Source organism: Pleurodeles waltl, chromosome 7 (assembly GCF_031143425.1).
Source record: "Pleurodeles waltl isolate 20211129_DDA chromosome 7, aPleWal1.hap1.20221129, whole genome shotgun sequence".
In the NCBI taxonomy this organism is placed as follows: Eukaryota; Metazoa; Chordata; class Amphibia; order Caudata; family Salamandridae; genus Pleurodeles; species Pleurodeles waltl.
The window spans coordinates 1,496,607,044-1,496,631,822 of NC_090446.1; the positions used below are offsets into that span (position 1 = coordinate 1,496,607,044).

At 44.5% G+C, this 24,779-nt stretch overlaps 1 protein-coding gene across 3 annotated transcripts in view; it reads left to right on the forward strand.

The window, feature by feature from the left end:
• The first annotated feature begins 624 nt into the window (after positions 1-624).
• LOC138246571 (protein BTG3-like) overlaps positions 625-24,779 on the forward strand; it is a 63,497-nt gene continuing 39,342 nt past the window's right edge. For 2 of the 3 annotated variants that reach the window (XM_069201252.1, XM_069201251.1), the window contains exon 1: positions 625-782. The gene's annotated coding sequence lies outside the window, so the exon portion shown is untranslated. Of the gene's footprint in view, positions 783-854; positions 998-24,779 lie in introns of those variants that run through there. The other variant, XM_069201254.1, reaches the window with a different exon arrangement.

The following is a 24,779-nucleotide window of genomic DNA, read 5'->3' on the forward strand; positions in this document are numbered from 1 at the left end:
ATGTGTTTGATGTAGGTTATTTTGACACTTGTAAGTTTGCTGTTTGCCTGACCACAAGTACCTGAGAGCAAACTGAAAACAGGAAAGGGAATTCTGATCACACTTAGGGGACATTTATTGTCACAATGACATTATTTTCATGTCCAGGTTTTAATTTACCCTCCTAATGAATTGTGGGAGTTGAAGTCTTGATTCACTGCCATCAAATGAGATGGTCATAAATATCTGTTCAGATTTTTACCTAAAAACATAGACTAGAACTGCCTGTTATCCTGATGGCATGGGACCCTTTGTTTGAGCCCCGCTTTTTTCAGGAGGGAGTTATCACAGATGGCATATGTTTATATGCAAAGCAACATTATTGTCATGTAGGAACACCAGTCCTGGGTGTTCAAAGTTTCAAACTTTCATGTGTGAGCAGCTCAGCCAGTCCAGAAACTTTCTTTGAATTCTGAGGTTTATAATGCGTTGAAAAGGGGACTACAAATCCCAGCATGCAATGAAAAAAAAACAGGTGTGGTTAACCTGCTCAGGTGTGGAACTAGGTAGACTGAGAGCTCTAGGAGACGGTATTCCTTTCGTAGGAGGCGATGCCCAGTGTCTTCCTGGGTACGTAGCAGGAGGTGGGCGCTGGAGGGCGCTCTCTCCTCAGCTGCCCTGCACCTGTGAGTGGCGTCAGCAGAGGCGCCCACCTGGGGTCAGTCAGGCGCCCGGCCCCTCCCGAGGTTTTAAACCGCGCTGAGGGAGGGGGCGCCATTGTTTCCCGGACGTGCCTGTAGCAGGTATCTGGGGGGGGGGGGGGGTTCGCACTACTTTTTTTTATTTATTATTTATTTAAAGAAAACCTTCGAACGCACTTGGCGCTTTAGAAAGGAACCTGGGTGTAACCTGAGGTACCCACTGAGCTGCCCGTTCCTTTCTCCGAGTGCCCCAGTCACATAAAGAGGGGGCGGCGCGGTTTCCATTTTCAAAGTTCGTGTTGAAAGGTTGTGGACTTGTAAGTTTATTACGGAACCTCTTAGTTCTCTATGAGCTATTTAACCTTGTTTTATTGTATATTTGTATTTACCTTTGTGACCTTGTCGCGTAGATGTGCTCGGTTCCCGACCAGAGGTGGTGAAACCTTGGTTTACCCCGCAGTGGGAAACCAGGCAGCGTTAGTTATCGAGTCGTGCCAGCAAGGGCTGTGTAGGAGTAAAGCTTCCCAGGGCATTACTGCGCGAGCCACGGCCTACGAGCCAGTGCTCGAAATGTGCAGGTACTGTCCGCCACTGAGTACCTGCACTTCCATAATTTGGGAGTGAGTACCTGCTCTTCGACGTTTCCATTTAAAGCACTTGTTAAAGGCAATGCATTTCTGGCCGCACCCACTTCGGTATTATACTGTAATGTAACACTTACCAAAAATCTGGCATTGTAATACCACTATTCCCAAATATATATATATTTAATTGTATTTTCGGGCGCCAAGATGCCTTAAGGCATTTGACCGCTTTATAAACTTAGGCCCATATTTATACTTTTTTACTGCCGCATTCGCGTCAGTTTTTGACGCGAAAGTGTCACACACTTACAAAATATAATTGTATTTTGTATGTTTGCGCAGCTTTTCTGTAAAAAATGACGCAAATGCGGCGCTAAAAAGTATAAATATGGGCCTTCTAGCGCTTCCTACCCCTATGTGGGGTGCTGAAGCGCTTGACTGCACGGATAGCATCCTCCAGTGCGCGGGGTGTGTTTGGAAGTCTGCTGTATTCTCTGGGTCTTGCTTAGGAAGTGATGGGCAGGAGGCATGAGGCTGGCGCGCAGTTTACGGGGGTCACTGAGCTGGTGGCTTTATGCAGCTCTGCAGGCCCCTCTGGTATTTATGTCCAGTCCACGGAGCCGGGTCAGGTGTCCATTCTGAGATACTCCTTAAGGTTTGTGTCCTAAGCAGGCATGGGCTTGAGGAAGAGATCTCCTCCCATATCGGAATGTTATCGTGAGATGTCCTTGGGCGCTCATAGGACGCAGCAGGTTGGGACCCACAGAGGTGGACTATATGAAGGTCCCCCATAGTCGGAAGGCAGATGCCTTCAGTTATCCCTCGCGTGGCCATGTGCTGGGGGTGCTACGGTAATGAGTGACAAGACGCATGTGATGTCAGTCTTATGTGAGTGTAGGAGGGTCGTGAGTATAAGGCCGCTTTACGCAGTCCTATAGATTTACAGGCGTTTTCCCGGCTGCTCTGTACTAGGAATACTCCCAAGGACTGCAGGATGCCTTCATGATTTGACATTACTGTCAGTGGCGGCCCATCCATTAACAACATTCATACCATTCAAACATGCACGCACCAAACATTCAATTTGAAACATCACACACATACACACACACTTACCTTCGGCCTCCAGGTTCCAGGAGGGTTGGGACTGCTGCCTTCCCTCATTTGAGGGAAGGCAGCAGTCCCAGCCTTGTCAGAGTGGGATGGGGTCAGTGAGACTGCTGACCCCACCCCACTCTGTGATGAAGTGTCACTGATTGACACTCGCCCTGGGCACTTCGGGGCTTAAACTGAAGCGTCCAGGGAGAGTGTCAATTGGTGACGCTTTCCTCATCACCCAGGGGACGGCCTCAAGGCACCTTTGCTGGGCTGAGGAGGTCACACCCATAGGAGCTGTGATCTCCTCAGCCCAGCAAAGTTCAGCTCAGGCAGCCAGGAGTCTGCGCAAATCGCGCATGTCTGCTCCTGGCTGCCTGAGCTGAACATGGAGTGTCTGTCAGGCTGACCTTTGTTCAGCCTGACACACACTTCATGGGGGGCAAAAGGTGGGGGGGGGGCGTGGCCCCTCCACCCTAAAGGTCGGGCTGCCACTGCTTCTGACACCGGGCCCTAATGCTCCTGCCAGCACCCCACCCCCCATTGACCAAGACTTATTAGAGCATAATTTTCTGGGTGTGAAGAAGTGCTGCCTCGGGGCCAGAGGGCTGGGCTCACTCTTGCCATTCATTATCTGGTCCCCATACTCTATCCACTAATCTGTGAGGCTCTTGTACTCATTTACACTCTTGTGCCCTGAGGAATCCATCTCCCACCCAGGTCCCCTCATATATCCGTTCACCCTTAGGCCCTGCAGCTAGTGCTCGCTCTTACATGGAAGTTCTGCGGCGCTCTAGCCAGCGAGCACCATCTTCACCATGAGAGTCCCCAAGGTTTCTATTTACCCTTTGCTCCACTGTACCCTGCTCAACCTGAGGCTTCTGCCCTCCCCAAAACTCCAGGGCTCCTCCTCACCCCCAGAGACTCCTAACCCCCCTGTGAGAAAGTAGCCTCTTTCTAGCCTTGTTACCCCCACTTTTGGCCTGTTTGTGAGTGTATGTCAGGGTGTTTTCACTGTCTCACTGGGATCCTGCTAGCCAGGGCCCAGTGCTCATAGTGAAAACCCTATGTTTTCAGTATGTTTGTGTCACTGGGACCCTGCTAGCCAGGACCCCAGTGCTCATAAGTTTGTGACCTATATGTATGTGTTCCCTGTGTGATGCCTAACTGTCTCACTGAGGCTCTGCTAACCAGAACCTCAGTGGTTATGCTCTCTGTGCAAATTGTCACTAACAGGCTAGTGACCAATTTCACCAATTCATATTGGCATACTGGAACACCCTTATAAATCCCTAGTATATGGTACTGAGATACCCAGGGTATTGGGGTTCCAGGAGATCCCTATGGGCTGCAGCATATCTTTTGCCACCCATAGGGAGTTCTGATAATTCTTACACAGGCCTGCCACTGCAGCCTGAGTGAAATAACGTCCACGTTATTTCACAGCCATTTACCACTGCACTTAAGTAACTTATAAGTCACCTATATGTCTAACCTTTACCTGGTAAAGGTTGGGTGCCAAGTTACTTAGTGTGTGGGAACCCTGGCACTAGCCAAGGTGCCCCCACATTGTTCAGGGCAAATTCCCCGGACTTTGTGAGTGCGGGGACACCATTACACGCGTGCACTGTACATAGGTCACTACCTATGTACAGCGTCACAATGGTAACTCCGAACATGGCCATGTAACATGTCTAAGATCATGAAATTGTCACCCCAATGCCATTCTGGCATTGGAGAGACAATTCCATGATCCCCTGAGTCTCTAGCACAGACCCGGGTACTGCCAAACTACCTTTCCCGGGGTTTCACTGCAGCGGCTGCTGCTGCCAACCCCTCAGACAGGTTTCTGCCCTCCTGGGGTCCAGCCAGGCTTGGCCCAGGAAGGCAGAACAAAGGACTTCCTCAGAGAGAGGGTGTTACACCCTCTCCCTTTGGAAAAAGGTGTCAGGGCTGGGGAGGGGTAGCCTCCCCCAGCCTCTGGAAATGCTTTGATGGGCACAGATGGTGCCCATCTCTGCATAAGCCAGTCTACACCGGTTCAGGGATCCCCCAGCCCTGCTCTGGTGCTAAACTGGACAAAGGAAAGGGGAGTGACCACTCCCCTGACCAGCACCTCCCCTGGGAGGTGCCCAGAGCTCCTCCAGTGTGCTCCAGACCTCTGCCATCTTGGAAACAGAGGTGCTGCTGGCACACTGGACTGCTCTGAGTGGCCAGGGCCAGCAGGTGACGTCAGAGACTCCTTCTGATAGGCTCTTACCTGTGTTGCTAGCCTATCCTCCTTCCTAAGTAGCCAAACCTCCTTTTCTGGCTATTTAGGGTCTCTGCTTTGGGGAATTCTTTAGATAACGAATGCAAGAGCTCATCAGAGTTCCTCTGCATCTCTCTCTTCACCTTCTGCCAAGGAATCGACCGCTGACTGCTCTGGACGCCTGCAAAACCGCAACAAAGTAGCAAAGACGACTACTGCAACCTTCTATCGCTGATCCAGCTGCCTTCTCGTCTGCTTTCCTGGTGGTGCATGTTGTGGGGGTAGTCTGCCTCCTCTCTGCACTAGAAGCTCCGAAGAAATCTCCAGTGGGTCGACTGAATCTTCCCCCTGCAACCGCAGGCACCAAAAGACTGCATCACCGGTCCTCTGGGTCCCCTCTCAGCATGACGAGCGTGGTCCCTGGAACTCAGCAACTCTGTCCAAGTGACTCCCACAGTCCAGTGACTCTTCAGTCCAAGTTTGGTGGAGGTAAGTCCTTGCCTCACCACGCTAGACTGCATTGCTGGGTACCGCGTGATTTGCAGCTGCTCCGGCTCCTGTGCACTCTTCCAGGATTTCCTTTGTGCACAGCCAAGCCTGGATCCCCAACACTCTAACCTGCAGTGCACGACCTCCTGAGTTGTCCTCCGGCGTCGTGGGACCTTCTTTTGTGACTTCGGGTGAGCTCCGGTTCATTCTTCTTCGTAGTGCCTGTTCCGGCACTTCTGCGGGTGCTGCCTGCTGCTGTGAGGGCTCCTTGTCTTGCTGGGTGCCCCCTTGGTCTCCTCACATAATTGGCGACATCCTGGTCCCTCCTGGGCCACAGCAGCATCCAAAAACCCTAACCGCAACCCTTGCAGCTAGCAAGGCTTGTTTGCGGTCTTTTCTGCATGGAAACACCTCTGCAAGCTTCTTCATGACGTGGGACATCCATCCTCCAAAGGGGAAGTTCCTAGTCCTCTTCGTTCTTGCAGAATCCACAGCTTCTACCATCCGGTGGCAGCTTCTTTGCACCCTCAGCTGGCATTTCCTGGGCATCTGCCCACTCACGACTTGAGTGTGACTCTTGGACTTGGTCCCCTTGTTCCACAGGTACTCTTGTCTGGAAATCCATTGTTGTTGCATTGCTGGTGTTGGTCTTCCTTGCAGAATTCCCCTATCACGACTTCTGTGCTCTCTTGGGAACTTAGGTGCACTTTACACCTACTTTTCAGGGTCTTGGGGTGGGCTATTTTTCTAACCCGCACTGTTTTCTTACAGTCCCAGCGACCCTCTACAAGCTCACATAGGTTTGGGGTCCGTACGTTATTCGCATTCCACTTTTGGAGTATATGGTTTGTGTTGCCCCTATACCTATGTGCCCTCATTGCAATCTATTGTGACTGTACATTGCTTGCATTGCTTTCTATTGCTATTACTGCATATTTTTGGTATTGTGTACATATATCTTGTGTATATTTGCTATCCTCATACTGAGGGTACTCACTGAGATACTTTTGGCATATTGTCATAAAAATAAAGTACCTTTATTTTTAGTATGTCTGTGTATTGTTTTCTTATGATATTGTGCATATGACACCAGTGATATAGTGGGAGCTTTGCATGTCTCCTAGTTCAGCCTAAGCTGCTCTGCTAAGCTACCTTTTCTATCAGCCTAAGCTGCTAGACACCTCTTCTACACTAATAAGGGATAACTGGACCTGGTGCAGAGTGTAAGTACCCCTTGTTACCACTACAAACCGGGCCAGCCTCCTACACCCCCTCTCCCAGCTAGGCTCCTGATCAATTTTAATCCACAGGGCTCCTCCTCACCCCAGAGGCTCCTACCCACTGTCGAGTTTTTATCAGAAATGAAGAAGTGACACAATTCTGTATATTTATAAGTAAATAAAATACGGTCGGGAGTACAGCACAGTTCTGTAACTGAAGCCACACTCGGCTCTTACAAACAGTGGTATTTATACTCTTGGTGGACACCTAAGTTCCACCTTCTTCATAAAATTTACAGTTAACAAAGACCGTATAATTCTTTAAACGCTATCTGACTGCTTGTTACAAAAATACAGCTATAACAGATATAATAAATGTATATCTTCCTACATAAGGTGTCCTTCGATCCTACCCTTTGAACTCTATCAATATGTCCTCCCTACACGTCTAACAGACTTTGAAGTTTTACGGTCTGTCTCCCACTCCCTGCCAGCCTTGAAACTCAAACATCTAGTACTGTCTCCCTTTCAGTTTGTCATGATTTACCCCTTCTCCTAACCCTGGTGTCAGAAAGTGGCTCAGACGCTCCTCTGTGTATGCGTCCTTCTAAATGATCTATGGTATGCAAAGTTGGTCTGTGACTGCTTTTACCCTGCACCTGGCCTCTTTCCTCATTCTCCTTTCTGTCCCTACATCCATACTTGACCATTGTATTCAAACCGAGGCCTGTACTTTTCACGTATAATATACACTTCTGCACATTTGTTTTCTATGTCGTGTGTTGACCAGAGTAGGCCTTCTGTCGTTTTCTTGAGGCCTATTATATTCCCCCCTCTACTTGAATTTTCAACTACCTGCTCACCTTTCCTACCCAGTATACCTATCTCGGTGTATGTATTCTGCTTCTCCTTCCACACTTTATTACCTACTCTATCAGTAATCATCCTTCCCAGCTTCTCACTACCGGATTTACAGCACCCTACAATAACCTGAACAAGACAATATATCAATAGGATCATCACAAGAATTCAATTAAGTCCTTTAAGCAATTCAGGTAACCAGGACGGCATCCAAGAAAATAACCCCGGAAACCACTCGTTGGAGGCACCCCCCCCTCTACCATTTTCTTCTGCAGATTGTGCAAAGTCTGTATAGCCTCTGTTATTGTCCCATTGTCCCATTGTCTGCATCGTTAGCCAGCACATATGTACAGCACGCTGTACCGATCTTGGGACAAACCCCACCCTCCATTGCCGTCATCAAGTCTAACACATCTGTTGCATCAGCATCACTCGCACTGCCTGTAGCTCTTTGGTTTGCATTGAAACCATCTTCAGTTGCATTGATAGCTTTCATCAGTTCTCAACGGATTATTTGCAACCAACGAGCAGTGGCTTTATCCTGAATGAATGGGAGGATGCTTCCAAAAAACAACTGGGCATCATTGAACAGTTGATATTCTTGCGAAACATCTGCCCATGTTGCAGTGCCAAAGTATTCAGAAGCACTTCTTCTCCGATGATGGTGTAACAAAGTCTTTGGACGGCTCATGGGATGATTGTGTAACTTCGAAACATCCACTCCTAGAATCACTAAGGAGGGGGGGGTGCCTGGAACCAAGTAACAGAGACCATTCCATCCTGCAGGAAGTCGCTTATATAGCCATTCTCCACACTGCCAATAATAGACCATTAGACTGGAGGTGCCCCATTGCATATCATCATTATATCTTGTGGTGATGCAATTGACATTTGTCCCTACTGAAGCTGTTCTGTTTCCCTTAAAACACAAGGTGAAAACACTAGGTGTTCGACCCACTCGAAGAGTTGAAGGTGTTTCTACCCAGGTTAAACTTTGTATATTCTCATTCCATATAGCCTGACCATCCTGTTGTATGTTAGTGTGATTTCCACTCCCTCTCCATAAGGAGAGAGCTCTACATCCAAATACTGCTCCATGGTGCCATTGACCATGGACATATACTGAACCATTTACCCTAAGATAAGGTCTCTCCTGACAGTCACAGGGCTTAGGTGTGGCTGCGTAGTCTTTCTACAAGAGTAGATCGTGATACCCCTAGGAATCCTTGTCCTAGTATTCTAGCCTTCCACCTATTCCCCCTGTACATTAAAGCTCCTGTCCTCGCCATTGCTTCTATTTTTATCTCTATTTCCTTACGGTCAGTCAGAACATTCGTTATGTCAGCTAACCCTTTCTCATATTGTGTAATGTTTATTAAAAAGGTTCCCTTCTGCACTTGTGAAGGTCGCATCCGTGCCCTCATTCTACATAGGAAAAGATGGAGAAGACACTGTGTAACATTAGAAGATCATTCTTTAGATGAATGCAACCTATCTGAATCACTGGCATGTGGAATTAAAGAACATACTAAACAAGACTCATTAGTACTTTGCATGAACTTTGCATACTTGTGTCATATGCTGATACCACGTCTGCCAACCGATGGTGTAACATGAGATATATTCTTATATTCATATGTCTCTTTTCAAACGCACAATATTTAAACCTAATGGTAAACATGAACTAAAATACCACTTCAAACCTGCAGTGAATATGATAAAACATAAACAAACACATAATAAATTAATCCCAAAAAGTCTGTTAGCTGAGCTAATATGGTGCTCCACTCGCTCTTTGAAAAAGAACAATGTTATTTCTCCTTTGGTTCGCTCTCCTCCAAAAGTTCCTGTACCAATGACGATTAACACAAAGCAGGGGCCAGTCGAATGTCCAACAAATGTATCCACTGTTTCCTGCCCTCCACTTTCACTGCAGTGGGGGTGCGCTGGGTGACCGGATAAGGCCCCTCAAACTTGCTGTCTTTCTATCACCTCACAAAGTTTCGCACATAAACGTATTAACTCGCAGGAATTGGACTGATCTGCTGGGCTGCGGTGGTGCACTTCTGCTGCCGAGTCACCTGCTTAGAGAAGAATTTAGCAGATTTCAGCAACTGAGACAAATACCCACTCATTTCCTCTCCCAAAAGTTCAGCAGTTTTATGAGCATCTGTCTTTTGCATTGCTATCGTAAAGGAGTCGTCATAGGACATCCTGTCACTATCTGATGCAGTGTCAAATGATGATTACTTCCTGGCTGATTTTTAAGAGCGTACAAAGCTAATGAAAGGGAGTAGAACCAGTTTTTACGCAATGTAGCACACAGTTTACTTTGTTTTTTTAACAGGGAGTTAAGGCGTTCCACTATACCTTTACTTTGGGGATGATAGACAGATGACAATTTATGCTTTATCCCCAGAGAAGTGCAAATGTGTTGAAAAAGGGCGTTAACAAAAAAAGCTGCAGTTATCTGAACTGATTGTTTCTGAAATTCCCCATCTAGGTATTACTTCTCGTATCAAAAAATTAGCTGCTGCTTTAGCATCATTATGAACACATGGTCCTGCCTCGATCCACCTTGAAAAAGGACAGACCACAACTATCAAGTACCTGTAATTATTACATCTATCAATTATGTCAACAAAATCTAAATGTAGATTTTTAAATGGACCTGTTGGGTTATTGTTGATGTAATAACTTTTAATGTAGGTCTTGGGCTTTATTGTTGGCATACTGCACATTCAGCAATATACATTGTAGTCATTTCTGATAATTGTGGGATAAACCAATCTGCCTGCAATGTAGCTAGAAGATATTCTTTGGCAGTATGCGCAGGGAGATGCAGTTGCTCCAACGCTATATAGAACAAAATGTGTGGCATTACAGGTTTCCCAGTACTTTCCTTTCTATAGATAAAATCTGTTGGTGATTCTACTTTCATGTAGTGGTGCCTGTTCCTGCAACTCACGTAAATGTAATTGTGCTGTCTCAGTGTACGGGGTGGTAATTCAATACCATTCTGTTGCCTGCTTATCATTCCCAATGTGTTCTCTTCGGATTCAATATAATTTGGAGATGTTTTAGCTGCCTCCTTGGCTGTCCAGTCTGCCAGAGCATTACCCCTGGAGACGAGGTCTTGCTTATTTGTGTGTGCCGCACATTTTATTACCACCACCTTAGATGGTAAGGTTAAGGCATGTATCGGTTTTGCCAATAAACCTTTGTGCGTCACTGGAGACCCACCCGAATTTAAAAATCCTCTCCTCTTCCCACCTATGGATGCTCGAATGCACAGTAGTAGTAACATATGCTGAATAAATCGTAACTTCTAATCCCCCAGCATGTTGCAACGCTTCAATAAGAGCCACTAATTCCACAGCTTGCGCTGAAAGATGAGTGTAATGGTACTTGACTCCCCATCTGCAATGTGTCCGATGACCCCTGCTGTTCGGCTCTTACAACTGCTGCTTCTCAATGTCTAATCCCGGTTTCCTGGTCTATGAAAGAAGATCCATCCACAAAGAGCAGCACGCTCCCCGGGATGGGATCTTCTCCCACCTTACTCGCTTCTTCTGCCACGTAATTGGCACAGTCATGTACTTGTTCGTCATCAGTAACTGGGTGCACAAGGAATGTCGCTGGATTAACTGTATGATATCTAACCACCTGTAAAGATGGTAATGAAAGTATTACTTCATACCCTCATACTCTGAGTCATGAGAGTGCTTTTGCCTCTTTGCAAAATAGCGAACACCGCATGCTCTACATACAGTGTTAAAGGTGATCCTATCACAATCATAGTGCTCTTTTGGACTACAAATGCTCCTGTAGCCAGGGCTTGCTCACATGGATAGTGGCCCTTCAATAGGATCTAGCAGCCCGCTGTAGCAGGCAGTTGGCTTATTTCCTATAGATGTTTTCTGAGTCAGTACTGCGGTCATAGTCATTCCATTACAATGACGAGGTAAAATTGTTTCTTGTAATCGGGTGTACCTAACACTGGAGCATTCATAATTGCTTTCTTTAGCTCCAGGCATGCTCGCTCTCCTTCATCTGTCCAATGTATTTTGTTTGCAGTCACATGGGACTCCTTCAATGCAGTGAGAAGCGGTGCTGTAAACAAAGCATAGTCAAACACCCACTGCCTCACATAATTACAGAGTCATACAAACTGCTGCGTCTGTTTGGTAGTGGTGGGCTTGGGCATATTCTTTATGCTTTCTATTCTGTCAGGTGTCGCCTTTCTCCCATTTTAAGATAGCAATTGTCCCAAATAATGAACCTCTTTCTGCACATACTGCAACTTATTTTTATCCACCTTGTATCCTTTGTCTGCAAGTGTGCAGAGGAAGCCAATGGTATTGTCTACATGGATCTTCACTGGCAATACAAACCGAAATATCATCCACATATTGTAAAAGCGTACTTTTTCATTGAATGTTCACTAAGTCCTTTTTAACTGTCCATTTAAAAAAAACTTGGGGACTCGCAAAAACCTTGAGGAAGCCTACTGTGACAATATTGTGTATTTCTAAATGTAAATCCGGTCAAATATTGGCTATCGATGTGCAATGGAATACTGAAAAATGCATTTTTCAAATTGAGTACAGAGACAAAAGTGGCATCTTTAGGGATATTTGCCAATATAACCGAAGGATCGGGTACTACAGGTAACTCCAGAATGACAATATCATTCAGAGAGCATAAATCCTGGATCATTCTCCAAGTTACCCCTTTAGCTTTTCTTATCAGGAAAATTGGTGTATTACATGGTGTTGATCTTTCATATTTCACTCCTTGCTCAAGTAACGCCTGAATTGTAGTTAGAATAATTTCTCTCTGCTTCTTTGGACAGAGTACTGGTGTATCCTAGGCAATATGGCTCCAGGTTTCAATGTAATTTTAGAAGGCTCAGCTCCTTTAAACCCACATCATGGGGTCCCTGTGTCCATAACACGTGTGGTACCTTAGCCAAAGTTTTCTTTTATCGTTGCCTCTGGCCCATATTTTGACCCTGTACTGCACCTGCATTCTAAGAGAAATTTCCATTTCAAACACAACAGTTCCAATTAAGGGTTGTTCACGGAACAATTCCTCATCTGAAACATCTCTTAATTTGACTCGGGGATCTGTAAACACTATTGATGCCCACATTCCCTGTCCTTTGTCAAATGCAACAAGCACTGCATATGTTGGCCTTAGTTCAAGAAATGATATTTCCAGTACCATTTCTCGTTCTGCCATTGGGTTTATGGGTTCGTCTAAATACGAATTATTTTGGTAACTGTACTGTTTTCCCCTTCCGAGTTGCTGTATGAGCTATGGGAGTGTATATGCCCCTTAAAAGGCCTCTGTATTTACTGGTACTGCTCTGACGTGCTGCCTAGATTCTTAACATGCTATGAGACAATATCCTACTTGGCGTAACACCAGGTGTATAACACACCATAGATCCATCTTCCAAAAATGAGATGGTCATATTCAATTTGCTCATTAGATCTCTCCCCAGAAGGGTAACGGGTGACTTGGGGAAATATAGCAATGGCCCATCAATTTGTGCATCACCCACAGTCCTATTTACAGAATTAGTAAAAAGGAACCTGTCTGCCAGCCCCAGAAAACCCTTGTGTGTCCATTGAGTTGCACAAGAGTGGTAATGTTCCTTAATTTATGCAAGATTTGGTGGCCCCAGTGTCAATTAAAAACTGATAGGGGCGACCTTTATTGGCTACCGTCACATTGGGTTCCCTCCTCTGATCTGTGGGTTACAGATAGTATTGGACACAGTTACCTGTGGGCTTTGTCATTGAACATAATTAGGTGTCAGTGCCCCACCAGATACTTGGGGCAGTGCGTAAAAGGGGTTACCTCCTTGCACCACTCCTCCTCTTACCTGCCCTTGTGCTTGTGCACCCATGGTGTTACTGCCACCCTGAGGCCCATGTTGCTGCAGTGGCCCCGGAGGTGCCATCCACTGAGCTGGAGGGGTCTGGGCACTCTTGTCTCATATATTGTTGTGGTCTCCATTGCAACTGCGGCGGCCTCGCTACTTGTCTTTGCGAGGTTGGCCACCCCTGCATACATTCATCTATCCTTTTAATTCTACATTCCCTTACAAAATGACCCGACCTACCGCAATAATATGGCTGACCCCCTCTGTATCCTCCTTGCCTTCCCCCCTGCACTGCTCCTTGTTCTCCTGCCGGACTTCCTTGTCTTCACTATTTCACTCGCTACCTGCCCTCCTGGTACTTGCCTTTGCACTGGCGTTGCGACAGTCGCTGATGGTGCTGTCACAAGTGCTCCTTCTGTACTGGGTTTCTTAAGTTTTAGTTGCACAAACTTGGCAGTCTCTCTCTACCTGCTCCATTTTCTCTTTATCTTTCTTTTGTTTACGTTTAAAATAATGTATTATGTGAGCCTGTATTTCTGGCCATGGTTTAGCCTCAATTCCCACTACGCCATCTAGATTTACCTGTATCTCTGTGGGAAGGCCTCCCTTCAGCACATTATAAAATAAAAGTGCATTTCCTCCTGTATTGTCCCAATTACATCCTACCTCCTGTATCAATCGTTCTTTCATTCTTGTAATAAACTCTACAATGTCCTCAGATGGCTTAATACTTCCTGCCATGAGAGCTCCGATATCTTGCCTATCTGGAAATGTCCACCGCAGTGCTTCCCAAACATGCTGGCGGACATTATTAAAGGAAGATCCATCAAACTGTGTATTTGTCAACGTAACTTGAGGAAGTCCTGCTCTCGTAAATATAGTATTTACCTCATCTCCTGGCAGAGAACTCAAACTTTTGACATCGCCCTGAGCAAGGTTCACTCCAGAAGTGTTTTTTTCAAAACTTCCTATTCATTTTCCTGCACCTTCAGACAGTGGGGGCAGTGCTCTCTTTAAATTTTCTTTGTCCATCTGTGGCCAAGGCACATATGTTGGTGCTGTCCTCCCTTAAATATGAGAGGCAGTTGAGTGACAGGCAGGGAGTCAGTTAACCTACGACTTAACCTCCGGTCTGGCCTGTTACTGCGCATCACTTCAGTCGGCTTGTTTTCGACATACATCTCCCCAACTGCAAGACACTCTTGCATGTATGGATAATCCCAACCCGGGGCACCCTATCCTTGCTGTATATAATCTTCTGCTATTGCTACGACACCTGTCAGGGCCATGGTTTTCTCCCCTCTTTTTCAGTCCATTCTGCTAATTCATCTGAAAAGGGTTGGCAAAAATACCTGCCCTCCTTCTGTTCTATTGTCTCAATAGGGGACAACCTCAATTTGGTTGTTTTTAGAATTGACTTTCTCTTTATTTCTCCCAAGACCTGTGATATTAATTGTAATCTTCGGATAGGACGGGGTCGAAAGTTGCACAGGCTTCTGTCTCTTCCTGCTGTGCTCTTATTCGTGCCACTCGCCATCCCAATCCTCAACTGATGCCTCAGCTCCTGTTTCCCTTCTTGTTTGTTCTAAATATCTATCATATTGTAACCTTTAACCATCTCCCTCCTTTTCTCTTTCTTCCAACATCTACGCTCCTGCTGGCTCTCTCAATGTACTTGCAGATGTATCTCCTAATTTAAGAATAATCTGCCCCGTAGTCTATTGCCCTCGAAGAGGGTCAACATTCTCAACTCTTTCTGCCCGTTCTCTAGTGCATTGCACCCTAGGTATTGCTCCTTCCTTTCTTTTCTGTCCAAATAGGGTAGACACCATACAGTGGGGGTCCCTCAGGAGCCTCTTCTGTGGATATTTATTGTGCTTGTCACTGTCCTTTCCGAACATTGTCAATTTTATATTTGTCTTTGTATCACAGAAAATCCGCCATAACGACAAAATAGCTTCCATCCTTTCTCTTTTTCTTCTGATATTTAGATTTAATGTTAGTCAATGTATGTTTAATTATGTCCTCATCAAATGTCCCTTCCTTAGTCCATGGCTGAGCATGGTCTTTAGTATCGCTATACCACTGCTTACAATATTTCTGTATTTTCTTGTCAGATGAAAATGTTTTTGATCATATATTCCAGGGGAGCACCCATGACTTTCCCCAGGACATACGCTTACTATATGTCTATATACTCTTTATTACCGCCCACTCCTTATGTCCTCTCTAAGTGTTCTTTGTCAATCTTGCTAAACTACAACACGTCTATCTCAATGTCATGTGTGGGTGCATTTATAGGGGACGAAATAGATTGTTACCTAACACAATATAGGTTACAACCTATTATGAATGAAAATTATCAGCAGTGGCACTTGGGGACAGAACATCCCTTTCTTCATTTAAAACCCCAGACTCACATAAATCTATGAAAAATGTGTCTAGGAGGGCTTCTAACACAATGATTTCCTGTGTCATTATGTGAAACCGAGGAGTGTCACACGGACATGGGGTTTGGCCGTGGGCCCATTGAAATGTTAAAACTAGATCGAGGGTATCTACTGCCTGCCACAGGGGAATTATCAATCTCACTCATGAGGGATTTTTTATTTATCTCCACTAATCTTGATATCGTCTAATTTTACTTCTCGGGTTTTATTTACACTGACGTTTCCCCACTCCAAGGACACCTCAAATTTTTCTATCAAAATATAAAAAAATATGACAAATCTCGCACTCTTCCTCACTTACTGCAGATTTTATAACCCCTGGTGAGAATCCTTGCCTTTTTATTCCTTCAATTTGCCCACTATGATTATGAAAGATCATTCTTTTTATCATCCCTATTACACATTAACATGACCTATTTCAGTCATTACGCCTTTTCAGGTTTTCAATAAAAGGTCTGACTTTGCTCCGGGTAAAGTCACTTGACACTGACCACTTAGTCGTCCCTAACTCCACTCTACTCTCACCCTCTGGACCTAACCGGGATACCTAATGGACACTAACTGTCCCTTCCAGGAACTATTTCCTAGGTTATCCTCCATCACACCTACGTCATCCAGGAGCTGTCTCCTAGGTTATGCACAAATACTCATTATTTCCTTTCTATCACAAAAGGGAGTCCCGACTAGCTAGTCTTCCAGCCTGGCCGGGATATCACATTTCATTTCTAAATCAACATTATATTTAAAAAATATATATATATACAAATACTGCATGCACTTACTTCCCCATAATACAATTACCACAGAATTATGCCTTTTAACCATCAGAGTTTGAAGCCCTACCCCTCCTCACCCTTTAGGACAGCAGCCTCTGGAACCTTGCCCGTCCACTTGAACTAACAGGTGTAATGCTCACCTGGTTTGTGCGCAATGTTCTATTCAAGCGTCACCGGCAGTGTTTCCTTCAGCCGCAGTCCAGGGACTTGACGAAGTAGCGGGCTCCTGGCTGCCGCTCACCAAAATGTCATCGAGTTTTTGGCGGAAATAAAGAAGTGACACAATTCTAATAGATTATATTTCTAAGTAAATAAAATTCGGCTGGGAGTACAGCACAGTTCTGTAACTGAAGCCACACTCAACTCAGCTCTTACAAACAGCGGTTTTTATACTCTTGGTGGATGCCTACGTTTCACCTCCTTCATAACATTTACACTTAACAAAGACCATAATTCTTTAAACGCTATCTGACTGCTTGCTACAAAAATACAGCTATAACATATTATACATGTATTTTTTCCTACATACAGTGTACTTTGATCCTACCCTTTGAACTCTATCAATATGTCCTCCCTACACGTCTACCAGACTTTGAAGTTTTATGGTCTGTCTCCCACTCCCTGACAGCCTTAAAACACACAATAGTGCTGTGTCTCCCTTTCAGCCTGTTGTGATTTACCCCTTCTCCTAACCCTGGTATCAGAAAGTGGCTCAGATGCTCCTCTGTGTATGCGTCCTTCTAAATTATCTATGGTATGCAAAGTCAGACTGTGATTGCTTTTACCCTGCACCTGGCCTCTCTCCTCATTCTCCTTTCTGTCCCTGCATCTCCACTTGACCATTGTATTGAAACCGAGGCCTGTACTTTTCACATACAATATACACTTCTGCACCTTTGTTTTCTGTTGTGTTGACCAGAGTAGGCCTTCTGTTGTTGCCTTCTGATTAAGATTGTGCTTGTAGAGCCAAGCTGCGGGGCATTGGCAGAGCTGTGTGTGCACAAACAATGTGCTGGTCATGATTAACATAAGATTGTGCTTGCAGATCCGAGTTGTGGTGCATTGGCAAGAGCTGTGGGTGCACACAATGTGCAAGTCATGATTAAGATTGCACTTCCAGATCCTAGTCGCGGGGCATTGGCAGAGCTTTGTGCACACAATGTTCCACTCATGATTAACATAAGATTGTACTTGCAGATCAGAGTTGCGGGGCATTGGCAGAGCTGTGAACTACTTTAAGGCAAACTGGTGGCATTTAATTAATCAATTACATTGGGCCAATAACGACGCAAAACATAGGATTTGACGACTACTACAAGGGGGGGGGGGTTCCCACAAAGGAATTTAATTTGAAAATAAATGGCACAATGGGCATTTTGTTGAATACTGGCTCAATTGTTGAAACAATATCGGATGTGAAAATAGCTTCACAGATGGCTGGAGCTCACTAGTGCGAAATTCTGCATTTGAAAGCATGTGCAATCTTTGATCAAATCAGGTTGGGGGAACTGCTTTAAAGGAAGTTTCAGAATTTGTTCCAACTCCTACCAATCAAGTGTAGGGGAATCCGTTTCAAATTTGTCGTTTTGTTCTTAAAGAGCAACTGCTCAAAATTATCAATGTGAGTGTTGAAAAACTTTTAAAGGAGGCTCAACCTTTATAGCAAAATAATGTGGCAATTGATGCCCCCGGCTGCCAGCCCCACTGGATAACTCCTACTGAGGATGACTCCCAGTACTTGTGCCAGACCCTGCAAGCCTGGAGGTGGCCTGTCGGGGTTTGTGGGAGAGATGACACTGTCCTTAGCTGGCAGTGACCCCCAGTACTTGTGCCAGACCCTGCAAGCCTGGAGGTGACCTGTCGGGGTTTGTGGGAGAGATGACACTGTCCTTAGCTGGCAGTGACCCCCAGTACTTGTGCCGCCCCCTGCAAGCCTGGAAGTGGCCTCTCAGGGGGTTTGTGGGGGAGATGCCACAGTCCAGAGCTGGCAGTTACCCCCCGTACTTGTGCTGGATCCTGCAAGCTTGGAGGTGGCCTTTCAGGGGGTTTGTGGGCGAGATACCGCTGTCCTCAGCTAAGAAAAAAGTGGGGCTGTAGTTGTGGTAACAAAACATTGTTTTACGCTACTCTTTCTAAAATGGGTTAACTTTAGTTTGGGGCATCGGAATTGTGTGGATGGCGGTGGCCCAACTTCAGTGCTGCTGACGTGGCAGACTTCCCCTCCTCCCGAGAGGCCTGTCTGAGCCATAGCTCCTTTGTTCTGCTTTCCACTTTTCCTCATTACATAAGTAACTATCGTTTTATCTCCCGCTCCAAAAAGGAATTCAAATAGACCTTCATGCAGTAGAAAAATGTAATGTTTACAAAACAGCTGTGCAGTGGCATACACGCAGCATGTTCAAGAAACTTGTAGGTGTGGGGAATGGAGTTGGGAATTAACCCAACAACGGCAAACGTCTAACGCTCAGTGATGACTAGTTTCCAAGCGCCCCCGTTATTGTTGCTGTTAACCGTTTTCTGTGTGTAGTTTATTAAAGTTCTTCTCTGGATGTAGGTGTTGCACACACCTAGGGTACCGTTCACACTCACTTTGGAGGTTCACAGTATATTTCTTACAACACTGGGGGCTATGAATGGAGCAGCTTTTATTTTATAAAGCCAAAGAAAGGCAGCGATTCTGGTTAGTAAATCCAAGATGCAGAGAGACACGTGTTGTCCTCTGCAGTTGTTCATGCCCTGCTTTGGTTTCTCTGGGCATTACTGGACTCTTCTTCCACTGCACCTTGGCATCGAAATCTACTCTAGCCCTCTCTCAAGCAACCGCCCTCAGTAAGGGTCGCAGATGCCATCTTTCCCTCTGCACTTGGTGACTTCAGGGCACTTCTTCCTAGGTCCTGAAGCAGCAGCTCCCTGACGTTTTTTCATACTCCGAGAACCTTGGTGGTAGGTGCACCCCATGCAGTCTTGTCCTAATGACCCTAAGCCAGTTGGACTCTTTGCTTTGTTCTGATGAGCTGATGCCTAGGCTGAAGATCTGCCCAGCCAGGTGGGCCTGCTGTGCTAAGCCTTAAAAGGCCTACCAGCTGCCCTCTACTACAGACCTGTTGGCCAGTGGTTGGCTCCCTGCTTTGTCTATCTGACCCTTGGTTAGCATGACCCCATTGCTAGAATCATCACGGTTTGCTTCCTGACCTGGCTCGCGAAGACCAGATCTACTCAGTATCTTGGCTGAAGTTATTTCTATCTGTATTCTATTCTTTGGTTTGATCCCTTGGTATTCTTTAGGGAAGCATGGGCTCTGAGACCGAAGAAGAAGGCCCAGACTCACTCACCAAACCCATCTCCATGAATTAGTTACCATGACCCTCCACCATGTTTGTGGCTCTGGAAAAACAATACCTTTTGACTCCATTCTTATGGGAGAGCTTTTCAAGATCACCTTAAGTTACTGTTGGCTCTTCTGGGTGATGCTGCTTGTTTGGTCAGTCTCTGGATTGTGGCTACTTACTGGGTCATACTCTTCCCCCGTTCAACTAATAAGAGACTGGTGGCTTGGGTAGCCAGGTGTGTAGATCTGGGGCAAGACACCAGCTATAGAGCTCCACATCAAGGTCGCCTCTATGGCTAACAAGGAGCATTAGCTACTAGTATGAAGTCAGAAGTACACCACCAGGCCTCGGTCAAACGTGCCTTCCATATATGACCCAGTAATGCTGGGACAGACATCCTGGAAGAGAAGTCCTAAATAATTAGGTGGGAGTATTCTGGGATGAAGTTGCTTGTAATCAGATTGTGAATAGAATCCTGAGAGGGGTCCTGAATGAGTTGTTGGGAGCCTTCCTGGTTGGCTATTTACCCTAGAAGGATAGGAGGGCGCTTGTGTTCGGATCTTGTATCTAAAAGTCAGTTGGTGAGGCAGGTTGTGGAAATGTACTTTGGGGTGGAATGCTGTGTAGGCATTAATGATGTGGATTAGAATAGGGTGGCAACGAATGTTCTAAGAAAAACTGTTGGTATAATCAGATAGCTGGAGGTTAACATTGAAAAAGGTTAAATTCCTGTGAATGAAGAAAAAGATCTACCTTGAATATGCATGAATATTACAGATTTTGCAGGCTATTAGCTCTGTGCAGGGGGCAGAGAAGAAACCTCCACCCCCTAGAAAAGCAGTGTTTAAATTACAGTGAAAAGGCTTTGAAACAGTGGTAACTGAATGCTGTTTGTGTTCAACAGGACAAAACTGCAAGTCATAATATTTGGATGATTTGGGCCCGTATTTAGATGCTGATAATCTCATAGACCTAAGGATGAGCTATTGCAGTGACCAGCATTATTACACAGCTCTAAGTGATATTTCATGTAGTTGGGGATCTGTAGGCGTTTTGGGGGCGGTGGTGTGTTGAAACGTTGGTCCAGCAAGATTAAGGCTTCCTCATGTTTTCATTATAACCAGAAATATTGGAAGTAGCTGTTGGGTGTATTGACCTCAGGCGCCTCACAGCCTATGGGCTCCATAATTGCTTTTCAACCAACTTGTGGGTATTGGAGTGCCTCGTGCCTCACAGCCTGCCAGTTCAAGCTCCATAATTGCTTCTAAGCCAACTTGCGCATGGTATACACGCTGTCAGCCACTTGTTCATAGTGACTGCATCCACAATATACCTGCATTTACACCGGATCAGCCCACATTTTACACTTAATTCTGAAGCAGTTCATTAGGGCAGCAGGCAGCTACTGGAAATAGGACTCTGCTTGTGAAAAAGCTGGAACACTAGTGTGCAAGGAAGTGTGTGGAAATATTAGGAGACTACTGAAGAAAGTGAGAATATAAGAATAGGATTCCTTGTCCTGTTATTATTTTAAATAATTATTTTAGTTTATTATTCCAGTTTATTGTATTAATCTATTTTAGTATTTTTGGTAGGTTGTGTTTAATTATTTTGCAGGCATGGCAGAACAATGCATGGCAGCACCATCTAGTCTTACTGCTGCCTGCGGAGCCTACAATTCCTTGGAAAAGGTGGGAAAACATCACATATATGTTGGCCATAGGTGGAGATCAATATGACTCTAAGAAAACCAGCCATTCTATCACATGATTTAGGGACTGAAGGGAAAAGAATTTGATCTTCTGGAGATTTCACTTGGAATGGGATATTGGGAAGCCCAAACATTTGAGATGTCACTGCAAATGTTGGAAAACACTTCGCTTCCAAAGTAAGCATAGTTTTTGAGACACAAATTATTTTGCCATATGCAAAGACATGATGAGGACATAATGAATTATGTTGCTGCTTTAAGAGGGTTTATTGTGACTTATGATTTCCAGGATTTGAATGGTTCCTTAATCCTTGATCAAATTGCTTGGTATGTCAACAATAGGAAGATAAAAGAAAAGTTACAATCTATTGATCCTTCCCTAGAAGAATCCATACAAATTGCAAGAAGTATGGAACACACTGATATGTGGATGATGGAGATGGAAATGGGTAAATACTATATAGACAGTTCAGAGAGATGCTGCAGCAGAGGTAAAAAATAAAATTAAAGAAACTGATTAAGCTCGTCACTACTGATAATGTAAAGTTTGAGAAAAGGAGCATAAAATGGTACAGATGTAGGTATCCAGGACACATTACAGTGAGTTTTGCATGTGGAGCACAAAGCATGGCATGTAGGTCTTGTGAAAAAGGACATGTTGCAAAAGTTTGTAGGTCAAGGGGAAGATGCAAAACATTAGTGTGAAAACAGTGGAAGACATGGGAGAAGTTCAAAAGGAAATAATATTGACTGTAAGTGAGGTAGAAGATTCTATTCAGCAAAGCAGTGACCGCATTAGTGACAGGAAGTTTAAAGAAAGAAAGCTCAAGTAAATTGGAGAAACCTCATTGCAATATCCCATTCAGAACTATATTGGTTAAGGCATTGTTAGATTATGGAAGTCGTCTTACTTTGATATCCATCAATACTTATGAAAATGTTTAAAGGGCACATGGCAAAAGACTCAATATCACAGGGATGCAATGAGTAGATATCATCTTCAAACAGAATGGTGTCCACAGAAAAGTATTACTGATGAAGGATCAAACCTTTTAAGGTGGCATCACCAAAAGGATTTTAATATTTAGCTTGATCCCAATGCCGAAGAACAGTCATGATAGTTGAAACAGCAAATACGAACACTGTGGAAAAACAAGATCTATCTACAGAATGTGGTAAAAAGTTAAGAAATGTCCACAGGTATTTACTGACAAGTTGCGTAATGTAGAAGAAATAAATACATTGAATCATTTTGACATAAGGTCCGATCTATGCCATTCTTGATGAGATTCACTTCAGCAAGAACTGAATAAATTGTTAGAAGAAAAAATAATAGAGCCAATTGAGTCTTCTGAATGGCTTGCACCTATAGTTGTAGTCCCGAAAGGATAGAAGAGTCTTTCTTATAGACTTAAGAGCATATGGGATTGAACCAGACATTCTCTATTGATGAGGCAATGTCCCTGGGACAAGAAGAGTGGTAGGACGCAATAGTTGCAGATAAAGAATATTAGGGATTGAAAGAATTGATAAGCAGTGGCTGGCAGCATACAGCCATCTTAAATGAAAATTTTAGACCGTATTTGTGAGTAAAGAATGAATTGAGCATCCAGGGAGAAATGGTTTTGAGACGCAATAGGTTTGTTCCACCTAAAGTGTTGAGTACAAGACTAGTGAGGATTGTACATGAGGGACAGCAAGGTAGGAGTTTGATTAACAGGAGATTGAGATGGACTTTTTTGGTGGCCAGGAATGGACAAAGTAGAGATGGCAGTTAATGATGGTCAGGCCTGTAGCAATAGTGACAAGGTCAAAATAGTCAGGCAAGCCCCCCTTCGGGTGTATGGGACTTCCAACGTGACCATGGCGGAAAAAATGGATCTTGTTGTGTTTTTTTTTTTTTTTTTTTTTTTTTCTTTTTTAGGTCCTGTGGAAAGACTAGGTAGAAGTCTTTTTGTAGTTCTGGTGGATTATCACAGTAAATGGTTTGTAGTCCAGTCCATGGAATAAATTGACTAGTGGTGAATCGAATCATTATGGATAACATTCAGTTGTCTTTGGAAAATGGACTGGTGTGGAAAGATGAGTGGGGAAAAAAGATGATTTGGGCTCATAGAGTAACAGCTCATTCAATGACAGGTGTTGTCATTTATTGCTCTTAAAGGCAGGGAGCCAGCAACAAAAGGTTCTCCAATGTGGTTACATAGCAAAGATTAGGTATGGGTAGATCGTGAATGCATGAGGGTGAGAGTGGCAGATTTACGGAACCATTAAAAAATGAGTTACGGTAACAGAAAAGGAGTGAAGGATCTGTGCATGAAGTGGTGACTGGGTAGTGGTGAGAAACAGGTCGTGTAAAGAAAGGGCAATTTTTTCCAACCACAGAAGGTGATCAGTGATGAATTCTGTTGTCAGACTGGATGAAGGTAGAGAATGGAGTATGGGAAATTTGTGTAAGGTTAAACTCCAGATAGTGGATAATGAATATTGTTTTCTTTAATTTGTTAAACTATTATTTAATTTGGGATGGTGTAATTTAAAAAAATAAGTTGTGTTTTCAGTAGCAATCTATTTTCAACATAAAATAGTTTTGTTTCATGCATTTTAAGAAATCCTAGTTTTAATAAGAGATGCTATCCTATGTTTTTATGTTAGAAGTGTTAAGTTTTCATCCATTTTGTTTAATTGAAAATGCAAAAAAGAGGGGATGTGTGGAGATGTACTGGGGGGGAATGCTGTGTAGACCTTGATGGAGATTAGAATGGGCTGGCAAGGAATGTTCTAAGAGAAACTATTGGTATGATCAGGTAGCTGGAGGTTTTCTTTGAAAAGGGTTAAGTTCCTGTGAATAGAGAAAGAAGATACACCTTGAATGTGTGTGATTACTACACAGGGACGATCCTGTACTGAGTGTGCCTTACTTCAGGTCAGAAGAGAGCGGTTATTCAATGCATGAGGTGGTAATGTTTCTATATCAATAGCTGCTTCTATGAGCTGTTTTAGAATACCTTTACAAGGAGCTCCTTGTGTTTAAACTGGCACTCTTGGTCTAGGTTCTTTTTTTGGTCGGGTGAATTAGAGGTTTGGGTTAATAAAAGCCCAAAACCCATGTAAGTCTCCTGGGTGAATACAGAGGAGGTGGATGTGCAGGTAAAGTTTCCACTACCCTTTTGTGAACCACACTTGGACGTTTGCTCATGGGTTAGTTTGTTTTGCTATTGAACTGTTTTCTTTTGAGCTTACTGAGCCAGCTAATGAAGCCTGGTCCTTTGGGTCTGTGGACCCTTACTGTTCTTTTCGGTTAGGTGGTGCTTCAAATGACTACTCTTTGGGTTGGCCTGACCTAACACATGGTCTCATTTGGTTTGGCTGCTCCAGCTATTTAAGTCTTGCTGGAGCTTGCTTGGCCAGCTAATGAAGACTTGTTTTTTTCATTCTTT